This window comes from Lactuca virosa, chromosome 7 (genome assembly GCF_052849685.1).
Source record: "Lactuca virosa cultivar CGN04683 chromosome 7, Lactuca_virosa_CGN04683_v6, whole genome shotgun sequence".
Taxonomy (NCBI): Eukaryota; Viridiplantae; Streptophyta; class Magnoliopsida; order Asterales; family Asteraceae; genus Lactuca; species Lactuca virosa.
Genome location: NC_136432.1, coordinates 180,163,700 through 180,191,148, shown reverse-complemented (window position 1 = coordinate 180,191,148; position 27,449 = coordinate 180,163,700).

Sequence of the window (27,449 nt, the reverse complement as noted above, 5' to 3'; positions counted from 1 at the left end):
TGATAGATATGTAGAACACTTGAAAATCGGTCTAGCCCTCTTGCAACTTCTTGTGTAGCCGATTTTGGTGTATGACATGTTCTTTATATAGTGTGTCACATATAGGGTTACTCCATGTAAACTCTAATGTGGCATGACTCTTCATTTCCATGACCCATGGGTTTGTAACTCCCATGGAGCATCCAATGGGTTTAAGCCAACTTCATTATCCATGAAGCCTTTTAGCCCACTATACAAGTTATGGATGATTTACATAATCAACCCATATATTTAATTAGTCATCTTTTGATCACTTAATTAATCCTAGATTAATTCTTGACCAATACTAATTAAATAATACTATTAATATATTAGAACGTATAATATATTAATAAACCACAAGTGTTATTTCTCTCATTTAGTCTATCCAAATGCATGATGCCATGCAACCCAAATGGACCATGCCGGGTCGGGTCAAGTACATACCAGAAATAGTTATGGACTTAGACACCTTATCCAACAGTATCCTCCCCCAAAAACAAGATAAAACCGAGAGTAAGGGGGTATGAACTCACTTTGCTTTGTGGTTATCGGTTTGAAGAAGAAATAGAAGAAGATGATGTGATTCTCGGCCCTAGCAAGCTCCTTGAGAAGTTTTTGGACTTAGATGGGTTCTAAGAAGCAAGATCATGAAATGGTATGAGTTAAGAAGAGATTTTTTAAGTAATAAAGAAACTAAACCATAGATGTAAGTATAAACTTAGCAAAGATGATGATCTTAGTTAAAAACTTCTTGGAGATGCCCACAATCTCGAAAATTTTTAGAGGAGTATGAAGGGTTCTTGAGAGAGTTTGAAAGAAAGAAATGGATGTGGTGTTGTGCGGTGTTTCGTCTGAGAGGAGAAGAAGAGGGGGAAAGAGAGAGACTTGAGGTGATGTTTGCATGGAGATATGAGAATGCCTTGTTACATGGTGTGTAATAAGCTTGGTTATCTCTAAAACAAAAATGAGGTGTTATGCATTAGGTTAATCAATCATTTTCTCTTCTTCTGTTTTGCATAGTTGGGCTATGAGGGCTAAGAAGAGAGGAAAGGATGGTTAGCTTGGGCCTTACATACTTGGTCATGATCCTATGTGGCCCAAATAATTAGTTCTCGGCCTATTGGGCTCTTATGGAGGTTCACGGCCCAATATTGTATAAAGGAATGGGTTTTTGGCCCATTAGGGCTAATTAAATTATTTATGGGCCAACAAGGCCCATTAAGGTAAGTGGAATTATTTTAGGCCCACATGGCCGAAAATGTTAAGTTTTATGAATATGGGTCCAATTAGAACCCAATTAGGGTTTCTTGGCCCATCATAGTCAAGTTGAAAGTTTATTGGCCCAATAAGAGAGTCCTAGTCCATAATAAACTTGAACCGGGCTTTCTAGGGTTTTCAACATCATTATTGAGTATAAAAGATGTAGTGATTGAGCATAGGGCATGATATTCACTTAGAGTACAAGTCATTACACTAGATGAAGGTTTACATGAGAATACAATTTCCTAGCTAAAATGCTAGTTGTGACATCATCCCCCCGTTAGAGGGAATTTCGTCCCGAAATTCTTTTGAAAGAAGGACTTAAGAATGAGAGAATAGGTAAGGGTACTTCTGCTTTATCTGGTCTTCACGTTCCCATGTGAATTCCGGTCCACGATTAGCGTTCCATCGAACTTCACAATCGGAATGCGGCCCTGCTTTGTACGCTTCACTTCCCTATCCAATATCTCGACTGGTTCTTCGACGAACAGGAGATTCTCATTTATTTCGATCTCTTCCAAAGGAATGAAATGGGTTTCGTCTGATAAGCACTTTTTCAAATTCCAGACGTGGAACACGAGGTGTACATTGCTGAGCTCCAAAGGTAGCTGCAGCTTATAGGCTACCGGACCAATTCATGGGAGAATCTTGAACGGTCTTATGTATCGCGGGTTCAGTTTTCCCCGTTTCCCAAAGCGAATCCTTCCTTTCCAGGGAGAGACTTTCAATAGTACCCGATCTCCGACTTGGAATTCCAGAGGCTTTCGCCGTTTGTCAGCATAGCTCTTCTGTCGATCTCGCGATGCTTGAATTCGAGCTTTGATTTGGACTATCTTTTCGGTCGTTTCCCAAATGATCTCTGGCCCTGTGAGAGTGCTGTCTGGTGATTGTCCTTTCGCTAGTTGTGTGTCACCGACCTCATCCCAATATAGAGGCGATCTGTATTTACGACCATAAAGATCCTCGAAAGAGCAACCTTGATACTCGTGTGATAACTGCTGTTGTATGAGAATTGGGTCGAGGGCAAGTGGGCATCCCATGACTTGCCGAAATCAATTACACAGGCTCGCGGCATGTCCTCAAGTGTTTGTATGGTTCGTTCACTTTGGCCATCAGTTTGAGGGTAATAGGCCGTACTCATGTCCAATTGTGTTCCCATTCCCTTCTGTAGTGACTGCCAAAACCTTGAGGTAAACCTAGTATCTCGATCCAAGATGATAGACATCGGTACTCAATGAAGTCTTACGATCTCCTTGATGTAGATTCGCATCAGCTTTTCCATCTTGTAGGATTGTTTTACTGGTAGGAATGAGCTGATTTTGTTAACCTATCGACGATTACCCATATAGCATCCAATCCGTGTGCTGTGTTTGGTAATTTGGTCATGAAGTCCATAGTAATCCTTTCCCATTTCCACTCGGGTATCGCTGGCTGTTGCAATAGTCCCGAGGGCTTTTGGTATTCCACTTTCACCATAGCGCAAGTGAGGTACTTTCCCACGTAATTGGCTATCTTGCCTTCATATTTGGCCACCAATAATGTTGTCTTATGTCCAGGTACATCTTATCTAAACCCGGATGGATGGAATATCACGTCTTGTGAGATTCATTCATGATCATTCCTCTGAATCCCCAAAATTTAGGGACCCGGATTATGTTCACGAAATAGTAAGCTCCGTCCTCCTTGATTTCAAAGTTCTTGTCCATCCCACACAACATTTCATTTGCGACGGTCTCCTGCTTCAATGCATCTGTTTGGACTTCCTTGATTTGAGTGGTTAGGTGGGATTGAATGGTTATTGATACGGTTCTTACCCGGCGACTTGAGTATTCATTTCAGCTCAGGGCATCGGCCACCATGGTAGCCTTACCCGGGTGGTACTTGATCTCGCACTCGTAATGATTTAGCAGCTCAACCCATCTTCGCTGCCTCATGTTTAACTCTTTTTGATTCAGAATGTGTTGGAGACTTTTGTGGTCGGTGAAAATGGTGCACTTTGTACCGTAGAGGTAGTGCCTCCAAATCTTTAGGGCAAAGACCACCGCTCCCAGCTCGAGATCATGAGTGGTGTAATTTACTTCGTGCGTCTTTAGTTGCCTGGATGCATAAGCTATCACCTTTCTGCACTGCATGAGGACACATCCTAAACCTTGGTTCGAAGCATCGCAGTAGACCATAAAATCTTCGGTTCCCTCTGGTAAGGATAGGACTGGTGCACTACAAAGGGCTCGCTTTAGGGTTTGGAAGGCGGCTTCTTGCTTTTCTGTCCAGTCGAAAGACACACCCTTTTGTGTCAAGGCTGTAAGGTGTTTGGCAATCTTAGAAAAATTCTGGATAAACCTCCGGCAGTAGCCTGCAATACCCAAGAATTGACGGATTTCTATTGGGGTTCTAGGGATAGCCCAACCTTCAATGGCCTTTATCTTGGAAGGATCTACATCAATCCCTTCCTTGCTGACTACATGACCCAAAAAGTTTACACTGCGGATCCAAAACTCACACTTGGAGAGCTTCGCATACAATCTTTCAGCTCTTAGAGTTTCCAAGATTATTCGGAGGTGTTGACCATGCTCTTCCTTGCTTCGGGAGTAGATAAGAATGTTGGATTAGTGTCTAAGCCCGTAACCATATTTGGTAAGTACTTGACCCGGTTGTGCATGGTCCTTTTGGGTTGCCTTCACCAAAGCAACTTGATTGGAGAAATAATAGAGAAAGAGGTTATTATGGTTTATTAATATATTATAAGAATAATATATTAAGAGAGAAATCATATTTTTTAGTGGATATTGTTCAAGAATTACTTTTGTGATCAAAAGTAATTAACTAAACTAGGGGGACTGAACTGCAATTATGTGATAGTTGGAAAGGAGGGCAAGGATGCCCTAAGGGATAGGGTGGACGAATTCAAGGGGATAAGGCCCTAGAATTCATCCAAGGATAGGGCTTCTAGAATTATCCTTGGGCTGCTTGGTGGCTAAGCAACCAGATAAGGATAAGGACTGAAACTCTAATCCCTACAACTATATAAAGACCCCCTGGCTTAGGAAAATCAGCCACTTGATTATTAGAAGTCCCAGAGCCGATTTTCTACCTCTCCCCTCTCTCTCTCTCTTGCCTCTCCATTTTCGCTTGGTGTTTGTGAGCCATTAGAGGTACTACACTTGTGGTACTTGCTTTCAAGACAAGAAGATTGAAGATTTAAGTTGTTATTAACACATAACAACAAGAGGTATGTAAAGCTTTCTCCTTTGTGAATTTCGAAATTACTAGGAGCATGTTAGGGTTTTTCATGTGTTCATATTGTTGTATATCTAATAGCAGAACATAGATCCAAATTATAGGGTTGCATGCACATATATGATTGTTTGTATAAAACCCATCAGTGGTATCAGAGCCATAGGTTTTCTTGTTTTCAATTAGTTTATACAAAAGTATGAATTAGAGAATTAGGGTTTATGGCCAATAAACCCTAGGAGGCATGGTTTTCGAATTTAGGGTTCTTGAACCCTAAATTTCGAAATTGATAAGGGTTTTACAAACCCTTTCCTTAGCCCCCAAGATTTCGAAATCTAGGGTTTGCAAACCCTAGGGTTTCGTATTTGGCCTCCTTTCCCAAGATAAGATCCAAAATTTAGGGATTTGGATAATACCTTATCTTGTAATTATCCTTTAAGTGTTTAAAATATGGTAATTACAGATTTTGAATTATCCCATCCCATATTTTCGATTTTAGGGGATTTAAGGGATTAGGTTAAATTAATTGTTTAATTTAAAAGATAATCCTTCAAGATTTGATAATTCAAATAAATTATTTATTTCAAGGATAATTATTAAATCAAGAGAGTTTTAATATTTAAAATTTTAAATTAAAAGGTTTAAATTTTGAAAATTTTAAATTGAAATTAAAACCCTATACTATTATGATATTACAAGATATATATATATATATATATATATATATATATATATATATATAAATATATATATATATATATATATATATATATGTATAACTTAAAATGCTAGTCTTACTGTTAGTAGGCCTCATTCACGAAGCCGATATATAAGGGGGGTATAAGGTTATGGCCTATAAAATGGCTGTTTAATGGGTGTCCACTCTCACCCACCGCTTCCTTGATTGGTGGAGGGTCGTTAGCCGAACGGATAGGATAGGGCAAACCCTTCCTCATTAAAAGTATAATGAACTATAAAAGTAACTAAAATTTTTTTCACAATTCCCAATCTTAGTTACTTTAGGAAAAGTGAATTGGTGCAATCCCATGAAATTATACTTTGCACCCTTGCTAAGACGTTAGTGGAGCGCGTGTGGTTAACCGGCACACTAATTGGATTCTAAGCATAGGTGGCAAAGGGTGACTCATTGTTTGTCGTAGTTCGATGGAGCGTGTGTGGCTAACCGGCACGTTGAATAGGTGACTGTAACAATAAGGGCACCATGTACATTTGCATGGTTATTCACACCCACTTTGTGATTCTTGGCATCCCAGTCACAAACTAGAGGGGCACATCGAGATTTAAACATGCCATTCAAAAGTTCAATGAATCTCAAAAGATCTAGATGTTTTCATTACATTGAAAACTTAGCTTTAGATTTGTTTTTCATGGTGGAAATTAGTGAATCATCATTCACTTACCCTCAACTTATTTACTTGTTAGATTATGGCATCCCTTTTCTAATTTGTAAATAATGTTGTTGGATCCTAGCCCTAATTTCTCATTTGGGTGTTTAATTGGGGAATTCATTTCTAATCAAACTTTGTTCTTTTTCCTTTCAGATGTCGATCAACAACAACAATGCTTCTGGGTCAAATTTCTTTGGCACATTCTCACTCATGAACTTGTGTGGGAGAGTGATATTTGATGGGACCAATTTCAACAATTGGATCCGCAACATTCGCATGATCACTCGATACAAGGACAAAGAGTATGTCCTCGATGAGAAGCTGAAGGAGATTGACATCAACATTGCCACTTAGGCCCACGAGCGTGATGCCACGAAAGTTCATTGCATCATGCTAGCGACTATGACTGCAGAACTCCAGAAGTCCTATGAGGACATGTACCCCTATGAAATGCATCAGTACCTGCTGGACCGGTACCACCAAAGAGCCAGGAAAGAGAGGTACGAGATCATCACTTCGATGATCACTACCAAAATGAGTGATGGAGAGTCCCTTACTGCCCATCTGCAAAGGATGCAGAGATATGTCGATCGCCTGCTGAAGCTAAATGTTAACTTTGATGAAGAGCTGGAAATTGACATCATCCTTCACTCCTTGCCTCCCTTCTATAGCCAGTTCCGCATGACCTACCACATGAACAAGGAGAAGGTATATTTGAGCATGCTTCAGGGCTTGTTGAGGACTACTGAGAGCAACCTCAAGGACAAATCTGTTGCACCAACTCCAACTCCCGCTGCTGCCCTTGTCTTGGCAATAGGACAAGGGAAGGGTAAGAAGAGGAAGGCTCCCTCAAAGAGCCACCACAAGGGAAATTCCCAAGACGGTACTTCTTCTAGTGGAACCAAAGTTGGTTCTTCTAAAGCCAACTCTAACCCTAAGGAGGCAGAGTGCCACTACTGCCACAAGATAGTGCATTGGAAGAGAAGCTGCCCAGAATATCTACAGACCATCAAGGATGGGAAGATCAAGCCATCTTTCGCAGGTATTTACACAATTAAATCTAATGGTTTATCACATGCTACTTCTTGGGTTCTTTATACAGGATGTGGTTTTCACATATGTTCTGATTTGTAGGGACTAAAAGGAAATAAGGATGTGGAGCATGGAAGGATGAATCTGATCATGGGAAATAGAAGATCATCGCCTGTGACCAAGATTGGAGTTTATTCCTTAGTGCTTAGTAATGGATTAGATTTGAATTTAAACAATTGTTGCTATTCGCCAGATATGTCAAGAAACATCATTTCTTTTCATGGTTTATATAGACAAGGTTTTAGATATTCATTTGATAATGAAAAGGGTTCTATTTATGCTTATCTTAATAATGTTTTATATTTTGAAGCATTTCCTTGTAATGGAATATATGAAACTGTGATGGTTGTAGATAACTTAGGAAATGATGTGTTGTGTGTGAATTCTTCCAATAGTATGGATAAAGCATGCTTGTGGCATTGTCGTATTGGAAATGTCAACAAGAAACGCGTAGCCCAACACCAAAAGGATGGTGTATTGGAGTCATTCGACCTTAGGGATGATGACGTGTGTGATTCTTGTTTACTTGGAAAGATGACCAAGTCACCCTTCACTGGCACTTGTGCAAGGGGTGAGGGTTTATTGAATCTCATACATACAGATGTATGTGGACCCTTTAGATCCACCACAAGGGATACGAGATGCTTCTACGTGACTTTTACCGATGATTATAGCAGATATGTGTATGTCTACTTAATCAGGCATAAGTCAGAAACCTTTGAAAAGTTCAAGGATTTCAAGCAAGCAGTGCAGAATAAGTTGGGCAGGAAAATCAAGATGCTTCGATCTGATCGAGGAGGAGAGTACCTAAGTCTTGAATTCCACGACTACCTCAAGGAATGCATAATTGTTTCGCAATTGACGCCACCTAGGACACCGCAGTTGAATGGTGTAGCTGAGAGGCGTAATCGAACCTTTCTATACATGGTTCGTTCGATGATGAGTCGTGCTTCACTACCTATCTCATTCTGGGGGTAAGCCTTAGAGACTGCCGCCCATATCCTTAACTTAGTCCCTATAAAGAAGTTTGCCAAAACACCTCACGAGATGTGGACATGGAAAGCTCCCTCGTTGGCACATATCAAGGTTTGGGTTTGCGAGGCTTTCGTAAGACGATAGACTCACGACAAGCTCGAACCTCGTAGTGAGCGATGTACTTTCATCGGCTACCCGCAGAAATCGTTTGGATATCTCTTCTGTAGACCGAGTGACAATGTTGTATTCATGGCGAGGAGAGGGGTTTTCCGAGAGTGAGAACTCATAAGCAAAGGAGACATTGGGAGGCAAATCGATCTTGAAGCGCTTCAAGAGTCGAGCGATGAAGGAACCTCTAACACTAGCGCTCAACCGGAGGAGGAAACTCCGGTTGAACCGATTGACGAGTCCTTACATCTTAGACGTTCCGAAAGGGTTAATGTTCCGCCCCAGTTTTATGGTTTTCATATTACTATGGAAGGGGATACGTTCATTAGTGATAGTACACTAGTGAATCTAGATGAACCTAACAACTATAAGGAAGCCATGGCAAGCCCGGACTCTGCGAAATGGAAAGAGGCTATGGACAGCGAGATTCAGTCCATGTATGACAACCAAGTTTGGAATTTGGTTGAGAATGTACCAGGTCGTAAGACGGTCGGGTGCAAATGGATCTTCAAGAAGAAGACCGACATGGATGGAAACGTACACACCTATAAGGCGCGATTGGTTGTGAAGGGTTTCACTCAAACTCCTGGAGTTGACTATGATGAAACCTTCTCACCAGTTGCAAAGATAAAGTCTATCAGGGTGATGCTGGCCATTGCTGCATTTCATGACTATGAAATATGGCAGATGGATGTCAAAACCGCTTTCCTTAATGGGAAGTTGGCTGAGGATGTTTACATGGCTCAGCCAGAGGATTTTGTCAATGCGAAGAATCCTAATAGAGTGTGTAAGCTTGAGAAGTCCATTTATGGACTTAAGCAAGCGTCTCGCAGATGGAATCTTTGTTTTGTTGAGAAGGTCAAAGAGTTTGGTTTTCAGCGAAGCGAGGATGAATCATGTTTATATTTCAAAGCCTGTAGGAGTATAGTTAGCTTCCTCATATCGTATGTCGATGACATACTACTCATAGGAAACGACATCCCGACACTGCAGGAAGTTAAGTCCTGGCTCGGGAAATGCTTCGCTATGAAGGACCTCGGAGAAGCTGCCTATATTTTGGGAATAAGGATAGTAAGAAACAAAAGTAAAACACTAATACGACTTAGCCAGAATACTTACTTGGACAAGGTACTAAAACGTTTTAGTATGGAGAATTCAAAGAAAGGGGAGTTACCAATCCAAAGTAATGCCAAGTTGAGTAAGACTCAAAGCCTGAGTACCGAAGTCGAGATAGCAGAAATGAGCCGAGTACCATACGCTTCTGCAGTTAGCTCGATTATGTATGCTATGACTTGTACTCGCCCTGATGTGGCCTTCGCTTTGAGCATGGTCCGCATATATCAAGGGAACCCTGGCAAAGCACATTGGACCGCAGTCAAGAAAATTCTTAAGTACCTTCGGAGGACCAAGGAATGGTTTCTAGTCCTCGGTGTGTGACATCCCCATTTTCACGGCCAGAAAAGACCGATTTTGTTTATGCCTTATAAAAATCAGAGTACCTCTTTTAATAAAAATGTTGTGGAAGTTGTTCCCAGAAAATCATGATAAATATGTTATCAAAGCATTTCCGAAGAAATGTATTTTTATTCATTTTAAAACATTTGGGATGTCATTGTCAATACAGAAACATAAGCATAAATAGAACTTACATTCATTTACACTAGTGATCTACATCTCTTTTAAATCTCTCAGTGTAAAGTAGCTTCATATCGACACCTATGATACAAATAATCTTGAGTGGGTTAGGTTGGGAAAACTGGTGAGTACATAGGGTTTTCAAGCCACAATAATATAATTATTATGTTTAAACATCAAACAATCAACCCAATTACCCATCCCCATTATCTTCTTTACTATTAAGGATCTACCCTAAGAATCAGCTATTCCTCGTTCATTCATTCCTAAGGATTATCCTAAGGAATAGACACGAAATCCATCGTTGCTAATGACACATCCGTCAAGCACAACTGCTAATATTATCACTTAGGCGCATCTGCCAGAATTGTGACATTTTTTTTATAGGGCGCTTCTGCCGGTATTGTCCTTTAAACGCTACTGTCACGGTTATAATGTCCTCTATTAGGCGCAGCTGCCGATACTATCCTTAGAGCGCGGCTGCTAGGATGTTTAGAGTACCTCATAGATCCAAAAACATCTACAGGTTATGGCGCATCTGCCAATGCTCATCTATAGGGTACTAGGTCCATTGCTCCAATGTCCACCTATAGGGCACTATGTCCACACTACCAATGTTCCTCTATATCAGCTTTCGTCCCTCATCATTCATCTACCCATGTTAGACCCAACATATTTGTAGATTTAAAATACATATACAGTTTAAATCATTTAAAATATGTATAAAATCTTTCACACAGCATAGACAACAAGTATACAGACAATATGCACACATAACACGTAATTTATATTAAATACTTCATATCTATGTGTAAGATGAAAGGGACTATGCACTCACACCACGTAATTTATATTAAATACTTCATATCTGCGTGTAAGATGAAAGGGACTATGCACTCACCTGATTAGGTGGTGACTCTGCACTCGAACAACGCTTCGTTATTTCAAAATAAGTTTCCCTCGACAAAACCTAGTATCAATACCACTGGGGTTTAGTCTTAACGTTAACCGTGACTAATTAATAGTCTAGCTATTATTATTATTATTATTATATGAGCGTTAAACAACACTCTATATAACTCATAATAATAGCCCAAATTATTATTTTAAGGTCCTAATAATCTCACTATAATTAATTAGAAGTTATATAAAAAATTGCGTAGGTGTAGCTCACTTACAACGGGTTTTCTTAAAAACCGGGCTTTGCTCGGAGCAGCGTTTTTGAACCGAAAGACCCTTTTTCTCGGGCCTCCAGGAGCCTCGGGGCTTTCCTTCGGGTGCTAGGGGTTTTTCCTAGGGTTTAGGGAGGTTAGAGGGGTAGTGAGAGAAAGTAGAGAGAGAAAGGAATGAAGAAATGAGTGAGAAATCCGGAACATTTCGCATGGTATTTATAGGGCCAAAGTTCAGACCTACGCTGCACGTACCACTCAACTACGCTGGGCATAGTTCGGATGAGGGTGCCAGGCAGATCCAGCTGTCTCGCACTTCGGACTCGGATGGATAAGAACCGAGGTACGCTGGGCGTAACTCCTTCCGACGCGGGGCGTACTTTGCATGGCAAGGCTTCCTTCAGACTATGCGTGGCTTTCTCAGATTACACTGGACGTAGTCCTCGCACCAGCTCTCATCATCCGAAGCGAGGCGTGGGCAACAAGGAACGGCTGAGATTTGGCCACGTCAGCGAGTTAGCATCAGGCTTCGTAAATTCATACTCCGACTTCAAAAATTCGTATCTTTCGCATACGAGCTCCGTTTTCGATTTTCTTTATATCCATGCGTAGGTGGGAAGGTACTCTACAACTTTCATTTAGACTCCGTCGGATAATTTTGATTTATTTTAAATTTATATTTTTAACAGGCCGGGACAGGGTTGGTCCGTTAAAAATTCATAACTCCTTCATCCGATGTCCGTTTTCGTCTGTCTTTTTATCGTTACGCTACTATTAACGAGATCTTTAATTCTCGTTTAGGTTGTGTCGGCTAAAAACCGCTCGATCTAATATTCGAAGTTCGGGTTGTACACTACTAAGTCGAAACTTCGAAAAATCATAACTTCCTCATACGAAGTCAGATTTGAGCGTTCTTTTTATGGACACTCTCGGTTTAACGTATTCTATGACTTTCGTTTAGATCGCTAAGGCTAAAAGTCGCTCTATCGTAAATTCACTATTTACGCTTCCTGGTGCCGTGCCGGTTCCGTCGCGAAACTTCAACGGGTCATAACTTCTTCGTTATAACTCGGATTTCGGCGTTCTTTATATGTACGGAAACCTTGAGACATATTCTAAAACTTGGTTAAGATGATTTATCCTAAATAGTCTTTTGTCGAAAAGTCGTTTTCGACCCCTATTATCTCTAGATTGACTAGCCCGGATCTACGGGCGTTACAATTATCTCCCCCTTAGGATGATTACGTCCCGGAATCATCAACGAAACAAGGCTCACATGATGACTCCATATGTTATCTCTTCATCCTAAGTAGTAACCGTAACTTTTATGTTTCTTCGAACAAGTATCTAACTTTAAGACATCCTGACTGCAGGCGGTGCTCGATCTTGCACCTGCTCCCTATCTCACGTTGGACTCCAAATTATGACCTTCAAGTCACAATCTCGATCCTTACTAGAGACTGCTTCTTCTTCTTAACAATCTTAGGATTACTACCATGGACCGATGTATCATATTGTAATGACCTATCATCGTATGTTGCAACGCTTAGACTCAGGTCTTTTAGAGTCAAATTTAGGAACAAACTATACCTTCCTTCATGTTCTAATTTGATATAACCACATCTTAAAAGGTAGCATTTCTAGCTACAAGAAACTTTTCGCGATACCTCTACTGATCGCTTTGATTATCTTTTATTTCAATCTTCCATCTTAACTGAGATGCTACATCGAACTTGGTTCTCTGAACCATGTGACATATTCAGCGTAGTCGGACTCAATTTGATATGACCACTAGGGTCGGAATAACAATCATCTTCTTAGTCATTATCGAAACGATGGTAACGACATATTTAAATAAAACAAAATCAATTACTAGCTTCTTGGTAACCTTGTGACTTTCCCTGATCCAAGTGTGAGTCTTGTGCTTCCGGTAATATATGCATCTACTACCTTTCACACACCTACTCATACTCGTCCCATGTATTATCTCGCAATTTTCCAAGTAACCATACAGAAATCACATAACAGTTTAACACATCAGATAACCAAACGAAGGTTTTATTATTTCTTGAAACTATTACATTGGTGTTCAAGTTCACCCTATACTATGCCTCTAAGAGGCTACATTATACGATACTATCCCTTGGTTACTTCATAACTCGATCATTGGATATTAAGCCTTCAAACCTGAATCCTTGCGTTGTTATCTGCTTCGTCAAGGATCATTTGAAATGCTCTCGCCTTTGGCTTTGGCGGCACATTTGCCTTTGTAGCCCCTTCTCTCTTTGGGCAGTCTTGCTTGAAGTGCCCTTCATCGTTACATCCGTAGCACACCCTTTTGTTGAATCTACACTCGTTGGCATAATGCCCATGCTTCCCACACTTGAAACAAGTCACCTCCTCACCGCATTTTCGAGAGTGTTTCTTTTTGCACTTCTCGCACCATCTTGCTTCACTTTCTCCTCCTCTAAACTTCCTTGTACTGTACTTGCTCTTCTCATCGGGCCTTTCCAATCCTTCGAATTTCCTCTTTTCGCCAACCTCAATCTTGCTGGCGGCTCTTCCCTTGATCATCTCCTCAACAGACTTGGCAGCCCAGATAGCTGCCTCAAATGTAGGTGCCTGACGTACTGGCACTGTATATTCCATGAAACTCCCTTGGCGTACTTGTCGATTTTCGTCAACTCATCTGGGACAAGACATAAGGCAAACTCCATCTTCTATGTGAAGTTGTTGGTGTATTCATCAATCGACATGCTTCCTTTCTTCAAGGTTAGGAATGGGTTCTCTAGCTCGAGCAGGTTTTGGGCTGAGCAGTACTTGCGTTTGAACTGCACCAAAAATTCTTCCCATGTTAGTTGCAGGGGCTCATTGGGGCTCAAAGTCTTCCCCAGAGTGTTCCACCAACACACAGTGCTTCCTCGAAACTGACGCACTGCAAACGTGGTCAGTAGTTTGCCTCTACAACCACACGTCATGAAAGCTAACTCCATCTCCGAGATCCAATCCATGACCCCGATTGGATCTTCCTTTCCAGTGAAGGTCGATGGCTTGCAAGTCAGAAAATCCTTGTACTTGCATCCATTCCTCTCGACTCCGTCATCCTGATTGATTTGTCGAACCATTGGTGGGTTGGCTTGACCAACGGTCCCACTGTAGTTCCCCTCCTCAGACAGCCCTTCGTTCAACTCGGGTTGTTCGATTGGTATAGTAGCTTCCTCTCGATTTTATTGGAGCAAACGTCTGGTTTCCTCCATTTGACGATCTAACATCGCTTGGATCATCACTTGCACTCCAGCCATCGTTATTGGCTCAGCAGCGTCTACCACAACCGATATTTTCTCAATCACTGGGGGTTGGTTTCTGTTCCCATTTGCATTTCCGGCTCCACTGCGGGTTCTTGCCATTTTGATCTATACACCGAATAAGGTGAATATAGATCTTTATTTAGGGTAGTCGTTTAAACCGTCCTTATCACTCCGAAACTTTTACATGTTAGTTCTAATATCGTAGTTGTACGTTTAGAATCTTAAACACGTAAGGTTTCCAGATCCGTTCGGCAACAGACCATAGATCCGAACAAATAACAGCATATCATGCACAAGGCACTTAGCACATAGAAGCACTTTAGGCATAATTCCTAAAATAAACTAGTGCTCACATCTCACAATCATCGCTTAGCATTCTAAGTTTAAGTCTAGAAATCCTACAAATTCCTAGTTCGCTTAAACTAATTCTCTGATACCAACTGTGACATCCCCATTTTCACGGCCAGAAAAGACCGATTTTTTTTATGCTTTATAAAAATCAGAGTACCTCTTTTAATAAAAATGTTGCGGAATTTGTTCACAGAAAAACAAGATAAATACGTTATCAAAGCATTTCCGAAGAAATGTATTTTTATTCATTTTAAAACATTTGGGATGTCATTGTCAATACAGAAACATAAGCATAAACAAAACTTACGTTCATTTACACCGGTGATCTACATCTCTTTTAAATCTCTCAGTGTGAAGTAGCTTCATATCAACACCTATGATATAAATAATCTGGAGTGGGTCAGGTTGGGTAACCGGGTGAGTACATAGGGTTTTCAACCCATAATAATATAATTATTATGTTTAAACATCAAACAATCAACCCAATTACCCATCCCCATTATCTTCTTTACACTTAAGGATCTACCATAAGAATCAGCTATTCCTCGTTCATTCGTTCCTATGGATTATCCTAAGGAATAGGCACGAAATCCATCATTGCTAATAACACATCTGTCAAGCACAACTGCTGATATTATCACTTAGGCGCATCTGCCAGAATTGTGACATTCTTTATATGGCGCTTCTGCCGGTATTGTCCTTTAAACGCTACTGTCACGATTATAATGTCCTCTATTATGCGCAGCTGCCGATACTATCCTTAGAGCGCAGCTGCTAGGATGTTTAGAGTACATCGTAGATCCAAAAACATCTACAGGTTATGGCGCATCTGCCAGTGCTCATCTATAGGGTACTAGGTCCATTGCTGCCAATGTCCATCTATAGGGCACTATGTGCACACTAACAATGTTCCTCTATATCAGCTTTCGTCCCTCATCATTCATCTACCCTTGTTATACCCAACATATTTGTAGATGTAAAATACATATACAGTTTAAATCATTTAAAATATGTATAAAATCTTTCACACAACATAGACACCAAGTATACAGACAATATGCACACATAGCACGTAATTTATATTAAATACTTCATCTGTATGTGTAAGATGAAAGGGACTATGCACTCACAGCACGTAATTTATATTAAATACTTCATATCTATGTGTAATATGAAAGGGAATATGCACTCACTTGATTAGGTGGTGACTCTGCACTCGAACATCGGTTCGTTATCTCAAAATAAGTTTCCCTCGACAAAACCTAGTATCAATACCACTCGGGTTTAGTCTTAACGTTAACCGCGACTAATTAATAGTCTAGCTATTATTATTATTATATAACCGTTAAACAACACTCTATATAACTCATAATAATAGCCCAAATAAATATTTTAAGGTCGTAATAATGTTACTATAATTAATTGGAAGCTATATTAAAAATTGCGTAGGCGTAACTCACTTACATCGAGTTTTCTTAAAAACCAGGCTTTACTCGGAGCAGCGTTTCCGAACCGAAAGACCCTTTTTCTCGGGACTCCGGGAGCCTCGGGGCTTCCTTCGGGTGCTATGGGTTTTTCCTAGGGTTTAGGGGGGTTAGAGGGGTAGTGAGAGAAAGTAGAGAGAGAAAGTCCGGACCTACGTTGCACATACCACTCAACTACGTTGGGCGTAGTTTGGACCTACGCTGCACATACCACTCAACTACGCTGGGCGTAGTTCGGATGAGGGTACCAGGCGGATCCAGCTGTCTCGCACTTCGGACTCGGATGGATAAGAACCGAGGTATGCTGGGCGTAACTCCTTCCGACGCGGGGCGTACTCCGCATGGGAAGGCTTCCTTCGGACTACGCGGGGTGTTCTCAGATTACGCTGGGCGTAGTCCTCGCACCAACTATCATCATCCGAAGCGAGGCGTGGGCAACAAGGAACGGCTGAGATTTGGCCACGTCAGCGAGTTAGCATCAGTCTTCGTAAATTCATACTCCGACTTCAAAAATTCGTATCTTTAGCATACGAGCTCCGTTTTCGACGTTCTTTATATCCACGCGTAGGTGGGAATGTACTCTACAACTTTCATTTAGTTTCCGTCGGCTAATTTTGAATTTATTTTAAATTTATATTTTTAACAGGCCGGGACAGGGTTGGTCCGTTAAAAATTCATAACTCCTTCATCCGATGTCCGTTTTCGTCTGTCTTTTTATCGTTATGCTACTATTAACGAGATCTTTAATTCTCGTTTAGGTTGTGTCAGCTAAAAACCGCTCGATCTAATATTCGAACTTCGGGCTGCACACTGCTAAGCCGAAACTTCGAAAAATCATAACTTCCTCATACGAAGTCAGATTTGGGCGTTCTTTTTATGGACGCTCTCGGTTTAACGTATTCTACGACTTTCATTTAGATCGCTAAGGCTAAAAGTCGCTCAATCGTAAATTCGCTATTTACGCTTCCCGGTGCCGTGCCGGTTCCGTCGCGAAACTTCAACGTGTCATAACTTCTTCGTTATAACTCGGATTTCGGCGTTCTTTATATGTACGGAAACTTGAGACATATTCTAAAACTTGGTTAAGATTATTTATCCTAAATAATCTTTTGTCAAAAAGTCATTTTCAACCCCTATTATCTCTAGATTGACTAGCCCGGATCTACGCGCGTTACACGGTGGGAGTAATGACTTAAAGGTGCCAGGGTATAGTGACGCCAATTTTTAGACCGACAAGGACAACTACCATTCGCAGTCGGGCTGGGTCTTTACCCTTAATGGAGGAGCAGTGACTTGGAAAAGTTCCAAACAGGAAACTGTAGCTGATTCAACATGCGAATCAGAGTATATAGCGGCGAGCGAAGCATCAAAGGAGGCGATATGGTTGAAGAACTTCATTGGAGACCTTGGAGTTGTGCCAGCCATACAAGACCTTATGGAAATTTTCTGTGATAATGAAAGAGCGGTTGCCTTGACTAAGGAACCGAGGGATCATGGTAGGTCTCGACATATCGACAAAAAATATCATTTTATTCGACATCGGGTGGAAGAAGGACTCCTCGTAGTAAAGTGGGTATCGTCGGAGGATAACCCAGAAGATCCCCTTACGAAGGGACTGAGTAGGGTTAAGCACTTGCAGCACGCTAGGAGCATAGGGCTGAAGGACGATATTAGTTTAGATTAGATAGTTTAGAAATGTGTAATAGATAAATGTAATTGACATTTGATGATTAAATAAAAGAGTATTATTTAAAAGTAAAGTTACTGTCTTTTGCTAATTGTTTACCTGTTGTTTCATTTTGCATGTTTTGACTTCCTGAATAATAAGATTATTCAAACGATCCATAGTCGTTCATATGTTGGAAGTAGGTATGAATGAAGAGTGTCATGAATTGGTGTGTAGATTGTATAAAGTGTATTAGACATAGCAAAAGTTTGCTACAACGTTCATGAGTGATTATAAACTTGATTTGAGCATTAGAATAAATCCACGCTTGCTGGAATCGCTTCATGGAATTCATCACGAGTGATCGCAAGATGATAATATCATATGGTCTTAAAACCTAGATATATGGTTTATTGTTTTCTGGTTTGTTGTGCATTGATAATACGTAAACGCATCAGTAACTTGATGTTATAAAACGTATTGTTGTGTATGATTTGATTAGTGAATAGTAAATGCATATAGGTTGAAGTTTATCTGTTCCTTTTATCCTAAGAGGGTAAAAGCGATATTAGGGCCCCTCGGTGATTTGATTTGACTTATGTTTCGGGCCCGTTCAGGACTAAATTGATGTGTTCAATTAAGTTCTATATCAAATGAATCTGAGATCGAGAAGCAAACTGATGGATAATAAGTATGACTATGTTCCATGTGATTGTCCACATGATATCTAGAACAGAGGATCATACGATCGCTTATCTAAAGGACAGGTTACTGATAAGATCAGAGTTTGACAGCGTCTTTGAGAGCTACGATTGCTAATCGGATTCTACTTGCATTTATGGTTACTAGACTTATCCAAGTGGGAGACTGTTGGATTAGTGTCTAAGCCCGTAACCATATTTGGTAAGTACTTGACCCGGTTGTGCATGGTCCTTTTGGGTTGCCTTCACCAAAACAACTTGATTGGAGAAATAATAGAGAAAGAGGTTATTATGGTTTATTAATATATTATAAGAATAATATATTAAAGGAGAAATCATGTTTGTTTAGTTAATATTGTTCAAGAATTAATTAAGAACTAATTTTGTGATCAAAAGTAATTAACTAAACTAGGGGGACTGAACTGAAATTATGTGATAGTTGGAAAGTAGGGCAAGTATGCCCTAAGGGATATGGTGGACGAATTCAAGGGGATAAGGCCCTAGAATTTGTCCAAGGATAGGGCTTCTAGAATTATCCTTGGGATGCTTGGTGGCTAAGCAACCAGATAAGGATAAGGACTGAAACCCTAATCCCTACAGCTATATAAAGACCCCCTGGCTTAGGAAAATCGGCCACTTGATTATTAGAAGTCCCAGAGCCGATTTTCTACCACTCCCCTCTCTCTCTCTCTCTCTTGCCTCTCCATTTGCTCTTGGTGTTTGTGAGCCATTAGAGGTACTACAATTGTGGTACATGCTTTCAAGACAAGAAGATTAAAGATTTAAGTTGTTATTACTACATAACAACAAGAGGTATGTAAACCTTTCTCCTTTGTGAATTTCAAAATTACTAGGAGCATGCTAGGGTTTTTCATGTGTTCATAATGTTGTATATCTAATAGCAAAACATAGATCCAAATTCTAGGGTTGCATGCACACATAGGATTGTTTGTATAAAACCCATCAAAGAATATCTTCAATGAAGACAATCATGAAATTATCAAGAAATGGGCGGCAGACTCGGTTCATGAGGTCCATAAATGCAGCGGGGGTATTTGTCAGACCGAAGGGCCTCACGACAAATTCGTAATGACATTATAGTGTTCGAAAAGCAGTTTTGGGAATATCCTATTCCCGAACTCGGAGTAGATGATAACCAGATCTCAAATCTATTTTTGAGAAATAACTAGCTCCTTGAAGCTGGTCAAATAGATCGTCGATTTGTGGAAGTAGGTACCGATTTTTGATGGTAAGTTTATTTAGTTCCCTATAATCGATGCACATCCTAAAGGATCCATCCTTTTTCTTGACAAACAAGACCGGAGCTCCCTAGGGTAAGAAGCTTGGTCGGATGAATCCTTTGTCCAACAACTCTCTTAGCTGGCTTGATAATTCCTGCATTTCAGTGGGAGCCAACCTATAGGGCGATTTGGAAATTAGAGTGGCTCCTGGTACATGGTCGATCCGAAATTCAAGTTGTCTTTCTGGGGGTATTCCCGGAAGATCTTCGAGAAATAGATCCGGGAAGTCGCATACCACTAGGATGTCTTGAATGTTCACTTCTTCTTTCTTCTTATCCACCACATGAGTAAGGAAAGCGTAGTTCTTATTGTGTAGACACTTTTGTGCCTTGATGCACGAGATAAGGTGAAGGTTGGCGCCAGGTTTATCTCCATAGATTATTAGGGTTTTGTGATCGGGGAGATGAAGGCGAGCGACCTTCTCGCACCACATAATATCAGCATGGTGGGGGCTCAACCAATTCATGCCGATTATCACATCAAAACTACTAATATTTACTGGCATCAAGTCTATTTGAAAGGAGTGATTGTTTAGTGTTAATGTGCACCCCAGATAGACATCTTTGGTTGTTTCAGTTTTCCCATTAGCCATTTCCACAGTGACGACTTCGTTAAGCTTCTGGGGTTGTTGATTTAGTAAGTGTTTAAATTTATTACTAACGAAACTTCGCTCCACCCCACTATCAAATAAGGTGCATGCGTACGAGTCGTTAAGTAGTAACGTACCGGTAACAACTGCTGGGTCCTGCACAGCTTCGCCTTGACCCCTTGTCAACACTCTTCCTGCTGCTCCTGCCCCTTGATTGTTTGATTTAGGGCAGTTGCGCCGGAAATGGCCGTTTTCGCCACACCCATAGCAGGTGTAACTGGCCCCAACATTGTTGTTGATGTTGTTGTTGTTGTTGTTGTTGTTGTTGTTGTTGTTGTTGTTTGACTGTTGGTTTTGTTGCGGATGTGTTATGCAGTACCTTGCAGTGTGACCCCTTTGGTTTCAGCTTCTGCAGTGCATCTCTCTACCTTCTCCCTGGTGGTGAAAATTGCATTTTCTGTATTTAGGAAGGGTCCCTGAGTATTGCTTGGGATTATTTGGTGTGGATGAGGCTGGAGCATGTTGTGTGGTGGTAGATTGAGTTGCAGAATGGACAGTTACAGTTTGTTGTTTCTTTGATGATTCAGGGTTTTTTTTCCCTTTCGCTTGTTGTTTTTCCACTTCTTGCTCTCACCTTCTTTCTTAACCTCCGTTTCTCCTGTTTTGGCACCCTTTTTGTTGCCATGATCATACAATTTCTTGGCCAGCCTCTTTGCACTATCATACGTCTTAGGTTCTGCCGCAATGACATTACCTTGGATTTGCGCGATCAATCCCCAGATAAACCTCTCAATCTTTTTCCCTTCAGAGGTGATCATTCCGGGACACAAGAGAGACAGCTCACTAAACCTGGATATGTATGCGTCGATATCGGAGTTTTGAACCGTGAGGTTCCACAGCTCTTGTTCCATCTTCTGAATTTTGCCTCTTGGACAGTATTCAGCCAACAACATTTCCTTAAGCTCTTCCCATGGCATCGCGTTTGTCACTGGGAGAGTCATGGCCTCTACGTGACCATTCCACCAGGAGGGAGCTTAATCCATGAAAGTGCAGGCCGCAAACTTGACCTTGCACCCATCTGGACACCTGCAGATTTCGAAAACTGATTCCACCTTCTCAATCCATCGCTTCAGGGCTATTACGCCTCCTGTTCCATTCAAGGGTCGAGGTTTGGCGTTGGTGAAGTCCTTGTAGGTGCATGTTTGTGTGATTCTGTGGTTTGTTCCTTGATTTGTGCTTCCGGTTCCCTGTCTATTGCCTTCTCCGTTGTTCCCATTGCGAATCTGCGCGAGTGCTGCAGTGACCGCAGCGAACACTGTTGCTTGGAGGCATATTTTTGTCAAAGAACAGAAAGATGTTGAGTACATATAGCATTCCGACTTTAGATTTTCACAAACTCGGCGAATCAATTTTTTTGCATCTAAGTGGTTTCATGTATTAACATTAAACAAGGAAATACAACACATAGCAGATAACAACATCACGATAAAACATAGAACATTTCCATTAATAATAATCGTTTTTAATACATGAAAATTTGCCAAAAAGGCATACAGTACATGGGGAAAACATATAATCCGACAACATGACGACCCTATGAGTAGTGTAATCACTTAAACATATGGTCGATAGTACATAGAGTAAAACATGAAAAGAAGATCATAACGATAGTACAGGAACAAGTGGTAGCTACAATGATATCGGTCATCTCTCTCACTACTTCGTCTCTCTCGTGCTCGGCTTGGACAGCTCGGGTCTCTGTCACTAAAAGTTGTTCCCGAAGAGTGGCCACCTCCTCTTCTAGGGAGTGAGTCCTATCTACGGGATCCCGTGGTGCTGTGGGGTGATCCTGTACTGTCGCGGGAGTGGGAGGTTCGCTAGGTACTTCACTCGTATCTCCACCCTCCACTGTGACATCATCGCGTTCCTCAAACTCATAGTCTGTTTCTATGTATTCGTCAGGCTCGGCACCGGGGGCTGCCTCCATCACGGGGTCTTCCTCAATTTCTCCGCAGGCCACTAGATTCTGGTAGAAAAGAACGCCTGATGTGCTCCATCGATGGCGACTGTGCAAGAAATTGGGAGTGAGAAGTGTGTAAAGGGAGTGTGTATATAAAATTTCACAATACTCCTATAGTATTTTAATTATTTGTGTGTGAATTCCTGAGAAGTTTTGGATACAAGGTAAGTTTCTAGGGCAATTTCCCGCTATGATTACCCCCAAACACATGTTGGTCATATTTTGAATAAATATAGTTGATAAGGCTATATTTACCCCCAATATGACTACATAACTGCCCAAGTTTAATCATAGAGTTCCATCTCCTCCTGAGACTTTTAATGTTATAGTTTTTAATGTATGTAATTTATTCTGAGTGTTTTAGTCCCATTGCATTTATAGTTGCATATCAAGTATGATTAGATATGCCAGTTCACTATAAACAATGCTCTGATACCAATCTGTTACACCCCCAAACCAGACGGCGGAAACATCCGGGGGCTTGTGCGTGACTTCATCTTGAAATATCATTACAATGAATATGAATGAAACATAACATCATCATCACCATGCATAATATAATACAACTATCATTGTTCACATCAAGTACAATATTTTAAATTACATGACCATAACATTCAAAGTACGATGTTTAACAGTACGCAAAACAAAATCCATATTCTTGTTGATTCTTCCGCTTAACGAGTTCCTGAGAATACAAGTTATTTTGAAAACGGTCAACATACCAGTGTTGGTGAGTTCATAAGTGTATTTTAGATGAAAATTTTTGTATCGATAGTACAACACAAGAAAATCCGATTTTTTCTGCAAAAGAGTTTGAAAATGATGTATCAAATCAAGAATTAATGCATGTGTGGTTTCCATTGTAGGAAATATGTAAGAATAAGTTCCCAAAAATCTTGTTTGTTGTAAATTTAAGGCAGTGTAGAAATGTATATTTTTCCCCCAGAAAATCCGATATTTTCTGATTATAAAAGTAATGTAGTCTTAAAACCCTAAGACCAAGTACTAGTGTGTGTACGTTTTGTGTCGCCACGATTTCTATTTGTATTCCATAATATTCTGATGGTATTGATCTCTATGTGAGTCGTTACAACCATGCTTAATAATGACTAATTCACCTGTCTTGTCATATCAGACGCCAGTTTGTCGAAGGTAAGGTTTGTCACCCTAGACTGGCCTAGTCTAGCTGTAGCGAACAGCTCAGGTGTGGGGTGTCATCCCGTATAGATCTATACACAAACTCCCGCTCTCCCTCCAGTAGACTCTGGCTATAACTACAGGGTACAATCATACACTCAAGGGTGTCAACCGACAAGTCTCACTAGATCCTTAACTTGTTCACGAGTAATGTACTACACCGAGTATAAAGTTTACGGGTATGTTTTAAGTTTTCAAATGCAAAAGTATGTATATGAGTACATGAAGTTCAACAACTATATAGTGGTACAGTTAAGGTCCACCAAGCATGTGATATTTAGTCCAGGCCTAATTAACATGTAAATGGACCCATATGGCCCAATAAACATGTAAAAGGGGTAATCCAAGCCCAATAGGCATGTAAATGGACCACTAAAGCCCAATAAACATGTGTTCCATAGTTCATGCCCAAATTTACATGGAAATGGATCATAAAGGTCCAATAAACATGTCATGGAAAATATTAGGCCTAATATACATTTAAATGGGCCCCTAAGGCTCATTAGCCATGTAACGAGAGTATTAGGGCCAGTAATATGTTATCAAGGTATTTAGTCCAATCGTTATTATTTCGTTGTTTGCTTATGTTTATGGGTTTAACAGAATGACATAAAAATGTTTAATTTCATAATAGTGACATTTTTGGCCCGCTAGACCGAAAATACATAGTTTAGTCACATTTTTGGAAAATATGACACTTTAGGTCCCTTAAGGCTAAGAGTTTTCATTTTATGGGCTTAATTCTAATAAAATAGATTTTATGGCCCATTTTGGTAAAAACTTCATTTTTGGCCCAAAATCATAAATGTTAACATTTTTGGCCCAAATATATTTAAATTGCTGTTTTCGGCTCTTTTATTAATAGAATTTACGTTTTCAGCCCATTTTTGATAAAAATGACAATTTCGGCCCAAACTTTATAAAAATAACATATTTGGCCTAAATTCGAGGAATGTGACATTTTCAGCCCCTATATCTCATAAATTCACATTTTCGACTCAACTTTGTATAAGATTACATTTTAGTCCATAAAAACCAAAATTTTGCACTTTAAGCCCAAGAAAAACCATAAGGCCCATCTTATGGCCCATTATGCGAAAAATTTCACTTTTAGCCCCTTGGAGACTATGAGTATTATAAAAACTCATTTTTTGTGTAAATGAGACCATTTTAGCCCTTGTAGAACCGAAAGTGTCATAAAATCTCACATTTTTGTTAATTTGTTCAAAAATGGGCCTTTTTCATGATTTTGTTTAACTTCTTATGGGTCTTCACATATTAAACCCATCTAGCTTCATTGTATATTGTTTGAAGTGTTTTAGTTACACATATCACAACTTTTGGTTATAATTCTCGAGGTCTATAGTGTTTCATCAAATAATCACAAATTAAACCAAGATAAACACACATAACATGCATAAATACATAGATCTAACACATAATGACTTGTATCCTCCCCCGAAAACAAGATAAAACCAAAAACATGGGGGTATGAACTCACTTTTCTTTGTGGTTCTCAGTTTGAAGAAGAAATGGAAGAAGATGATGTGATTCTCGGCCCTAGCAAGCTCCTTGAGAAGTTTTTTGACTTAGATGGGTTATAAGAAGCAAGATCATGAAATGGTATGAGTTAAGAAGACATTTTTGAAGTAATCAAGAAACTAAACCATAGATCTAAGTATAAACTTACCAAAGATGATGATCTTAGTGAAAAACTTCTTGGAGACGCCCATAATCTCGAAAATTTTTAGAGGAGTATGAAGGGTTCTTGACTGAGTTTGAAAGAAAGAAATGGAGGTGGTGTTGTGGTTTGTTTCAGCCGACAGGAGAAGAAGAGGGGGAAAGAGAGATACTTGAGGTGATATTTACATGGAGATATGAGAATGCCTTGGTACATGGTGTGTAATAAGCTTGGTTATCTCCTAAACAAAAGTGAGGTGTCATGCATTAGGTTAATCAATCATTTTCTCTTCCTTTTTTTTTACATAGTTGGGCCGAGAGGGGCTAAGAAGAGAGGAAAGGATGGGTAGCTTGGGCCTTACATACATGGTCATGATCCTATGTGGCCCAAATAATTAGTTCTCGGCCCATTGGGGCTAATTAAATTATTTACGGCCCAATATTGTATAAACGAATGGGTTTATGGCCCATTAGGGCTAATTAAATTATTTATGGCCCAACAAGGCCCTTTAGGGTAAGAGGAATCATTTTTAGGCCCACATGGCCCAAAATGTTAAGTTTTATGAATGTGGGTCCAATTAGAACCCAATTAGGGTTTCTTGTCCCATCATAGTCAAGTTGAATGTTTATTGGCCCAATAAGAGAGTCCTAGTCCATAATGAACTTGAACCGGGCTTGCTAGGGTTTCAACACATAATTGACTATAAAAGATGTAGTGATTGAGCATAGGGCATGCTATTCACTTAGAGTATAAGTCATTACACTAGGTGAAGGTTTTCATGAGAATATAATTTCCTAGCTAAAATGCTAGTTGTGACATCCGGGATGTTCTGAAAATTGAAGACCAACCAAGTTTCTTGACCGAGATTGAAATGGATCAAGCTCAAGAACTCCTCGGTAAAATGGGATATGAAGGAGAATTTCCTCCAACCCTAAAGAAGCTAGTACCACCACCCTAAAGAAGCTAGTACCACCACACTGGAGGTTTCTAGCTCATGTCTTTGTGAGCTGCATCTCGGGAAGGAAATCTGGAGCGGATGAAATCTCTTTACGGAACACAGGTGCAACCGCCGCTCTTGCTGCGGGACTTGATTTTAACTTCTCCAAGTTTATCTTGGACGAACTTATCGGGAATATTAAAGGAAAGACAAGATATAAATTTCTCATGTACCCAAGGTTCATTCAGCTGCTCATCAACAACCAATTCCTGGAGATTGAGAAGGAAGGAGAAAGTTTAGATATGAAATCCCTTGGGTCAAACATCAAGGAAAATACCCTTTGGTGAAGTTTGGGGCGTTTGCTGAATTAAATGATGCATCTGAGTCCAGTGATTCCTCTGACCACTTGAAATCTGAAGAGGATGTCATTACCATCTCAGATCATGAATAAGAAAGGATTCCTGCTGTTGCAATTGTAACGGAGGAACATGACACCATGATCAATGTGTAGGTAAAGAGTGACTTCAAGAAGAGTCAAGACGTGGTTGGTGATGGTGATGATGGTGATGATGATGAGGGTTTCAGTGATGATGAATCAATTTTTCGTGGTAACTTGGCTATATATGATGATGTGGAAATGAGTGTTGGGTTTGCGGATGACTATTGCCCCATAAATGAGGACTTTGATTCCTTCTTTTACAATGTGCATGAAGTTGCACAACCGGAAATGGAGACACGGGAAGTGGATAATGTTCAAGAAGCAACGCCTCCTTCCTCTGCACAGATGGTCAGCACTCCAATTGATACGAATACAACATCAAGGATTACTCCCCTTAATGTTGATGTTCCAACTTCTACGCCATTTGTGAGTGATCCACCTGTGACACAAACCTCCCAGCCTCCATTGAAGAGAAGAAGACAATATCTGAGTCCGGGGGTACTAATTGGGGAACAAACCTCACCAATTCAGCCTGCAATCACAACACCAGATTCTACGCCAATCATTTAGACTCAAGAAGTACCAAGAACCTTTTATGAAGCAGGGAGTTCTTTAGCTCCAGGAGGTTCCTCCCCCCCCTAAGGCCTGATCATGACATTGCTTCTAAAATACTTGCACAGGCCTTGGCAGCACAAGAAGCAACAGGCCTTCCTCCTCACGGACAAGGCATATCAATTGAGGAAGGTAGATCCGGGGGAGTTGAGCCTTCCAACACAGAGCTCAAGGTTGAGATTGGTGTGTTGAAACAG